At 55.5% G+C, this 2,853-nt stretch overlaps 1 protein-coding gene across 1 annotated transcript in view; it reads right to left on the bottom strand.

Moving 5' to 3' along the window:
- The window catches only part of NF1 (neurofibromin 1), a 306,134-nt gene that overhangs the window by 102,051 nt on the left and 201,230 nt on the right, over nucleotides 1-2,853 (bottom strand). The window lies entirely within an intron of this gene.

Here is a 2,853-nt window from a genome sequence, read left to right as displayed (position 1 = left end):
ACCGCGGGGGCCTCCGGGGGTGGCGGGAGCGGCCTGCGGGGGCTGGACCACGGGGGCCACCATGGCCGCGGCCCCTGGGGCACCCTGCGGGGGCTGGCCACAGATACAGACGGTCTCCACCAGCAGGGTGACGGCTCTTGTCAGCTCCACCATGGCCTGGCGCATCGCTCTCCAGTCCTCTCGGTCTTCTGCATTGCCAGCCTCCCGCAGGGCCACCACTTCCTCATGGCGCCTCTGCTCTGCCCTCCTGTCCCGTCTGCTCTCCTCCCTGTTCTGGGCGGCAAGCTGGTCTGCGACACGTTGTAGGGCCGAGACACGCCTCCTCCTGCTGGTGATCAGTGCTGCCCTCTCTGCAGGCATCAGGTCTCCCATACTGACATCTGGTGGCAGGCCTGTGGAGGTGTGGTACAACACACTTCGCGGTGGTGGCCCGGCCAGCACGCATTTGCCTGCATGCCATGGGGTCCAACCGCCCCGCCCTGTCCCATGCCCCCACTCACATTCTGGATGTCGTGGGCCGGCATCTCGCTCCCCCTCATCGTCGTCCTGTGATCCCTCTGGTGTTCCTGGGGGTGGAACATATGTATGTGGCGTGGGGAAGGTGTGCCCTGATGCCCAGTGCCCGGGATGGGTGGGCGTCAAGGTGGCCTGCGAGGATGTGCCCCATACTCTTGTGACTTACCGTGGGGACTTGCCACCGCTTGGTGGGCTGTGGTCGTTCCTTGGGGTGTTGCCACATGGGCACTGGGTTCCCCTCGTGGTGCTGCAACATATGACACCCATTTGGAAAGGGGGGGTTGACGGGCTGGTGGCATGGCCACGGGTGAGACCGGGTGAGTGGGATAGGTGCTGTCTTGGGGCGGTGTGGTGGCTGCTCTGTGTCCCTTGTTGGACCTGGGATGCTAGGGGGCACTGGCCCGGTAACTATGGGCAGCTGCTGTGACACCTACCTGCCTGGCTACTGCTGGATGGCCGTGGTTCTGATGTCTCCTGGGAGTCGTCGGGGACTGGGTCCCATGATGGCTGCTGTGAGGAGGTGGAGGGGCCCTCGGCGGTGGCATGGGCTGGGAGTGGCTCTGCTGTCTGCAGCAGCGGTGCTGTCCATACCTGTCTCTCTGTGTTGAGGATTTGGTCGAGCTCCTCATAGTAGGTACATGTGTGTCTGCAACCACCCGAGGTAGCATTCTGGGTCACGGTCTTCTTATATGTGAGACGCATGTCCTTGGTTTTCAAGCGGCACTCCTCTGCATTCTGCTTATGGCCTCGGGCTTGCATTCTGCTGGCCACCTCTTCGAACACCTCTATGTTCCTGTGGTTCCCCCTGGCCGCCCTTCCCCTCCCACGGGTGGCAGGGGTGGTTGATGCTGTTGGCGGAGGGGTCGCCGTGCTCGTGACTCGCCGTGGGGGCACTTGGTGATGGGATTTAGACGTGCGCTTCATGGGGACTGTGGGACAGGTCGCGTTTCCCTGCTTTCGGTTTCGCGATGGCGTGCGCTACTATGCGGGGTTTTGGAGCTTTCGCTTTTGCCTTCTTGCGCATGCGCGCTTGAGTGCTGTTGCGCAACCTGTGGTGGTGAAAAAAACATCCGACGGAACATGGGCGGGCGCCGGATGCCACGGGACTCTGCCGGCAACGCGATCACGCGCCCGCCCTTGCCCCGCGGTTTCTGGATACTAGTACCTCCGAGGTACTAGTTTTTTGCCACACGACTTTGCCGGGAAGCCTCTGTTGTTCCACGGGAGTGCTACGCTTCCCAGATGTGCCGGTGAGATCGCGCCCGGATACTCTGCCTGTCTTCCGTCTCTCTACCGTGGCTACTGTGCCGTGTGACCACAGCCTAAGTTTACTAAAGGAGGTTTTGTAGGTTTCAGTTGTGATTTTATTTTACTATAATGCTACTGTACTTATTTTATGTCACTTCACGTATCATCTGCCTTCCTCTTCAGGACACTACCTTGAGCATTTGCTGGAAAGAGACCGATCAATGTGCACTTGAGTAATACACACAAAATAACACTGGACTGTGACTGATCTTTTCCTGTAACGCAGGGATCCCCAATTGTTTTGAGCCTGTGGGCACGTTTAGAATTCTGACATGGCATGGTGGGTGCAGCAATAAAATGGCTGCCACAAAATGGCTGCTTCAGGAGGCGGAGCCTGCCACAAAAAGATCACCACTTCAGTAACACGGTGTAGACCCTTGTGCCGCGGTGGCAGCTGCTGCGAAAGCAGCATTTAAAAAAAATCTGCACAGCCAATCAAATCTCCAATTCTCAATTAGAAGTCTTGCTGTACAAAAACCCTACCTAGCTCTGCCCACTTCCTAATAACACTTGGTGAGCTCCAAAAAACATGTCGGCATGTTGGGGACCCCTGCTGTAAAGAATGGCTGTATAAACCCCTTTACTTACAAACAACATGCTTATCACAGCAGTCCGAAGACCATTTCATATGTTACAGTATAAAAATTGATATTTCTAAAGATGCACGCATATAGAAAGAAAATTGTTGACAACTGTGGCTCTCCAGGTACCTGAGCACATCCATCACACAGGCCTTCAAAACACCTTGGCATGAAATTCTGAATGTAAAATGTTGAACATAAATGCTTCCTAACAGAAGTAAGTTTTATAGGATTTTGTAAACATGTGACCCAAAAATTTTTCAATGTAATGAAGGGGGTGTGGGGAAGAAATATTTTTTATTTCATTTATTTTGTTATATATAATCACCTTTTGATGTATATATAATACAAGAGGGGGACCCGCAATACTTGCGAGGGGGGGAGAAGAGCCCCGTCTCCTCCACCCCCCGCCCCTCGATCTCCCGACTCCCGGGCCAAAATCTCCCAT

Source organism: Gekko japonicus, unplaced genomic scaffold (assembly GCF_001447785.1).
Source record: "Gekko japonicus isolate JY-2015 unplaced genomic scaffold, Gekko_japonicus_V1.1 scaffold43, whole genome shotgun sequence".
Lineage (NCBI taxonomy): Eukaryota > Metazoa > Chordata > Lepidosauria > Squamata > Gekkonidae > Gekko > Gekko japonicus.
This window is presented reverse-complemented; position numbering and strand designations above follow the sequence as displayed.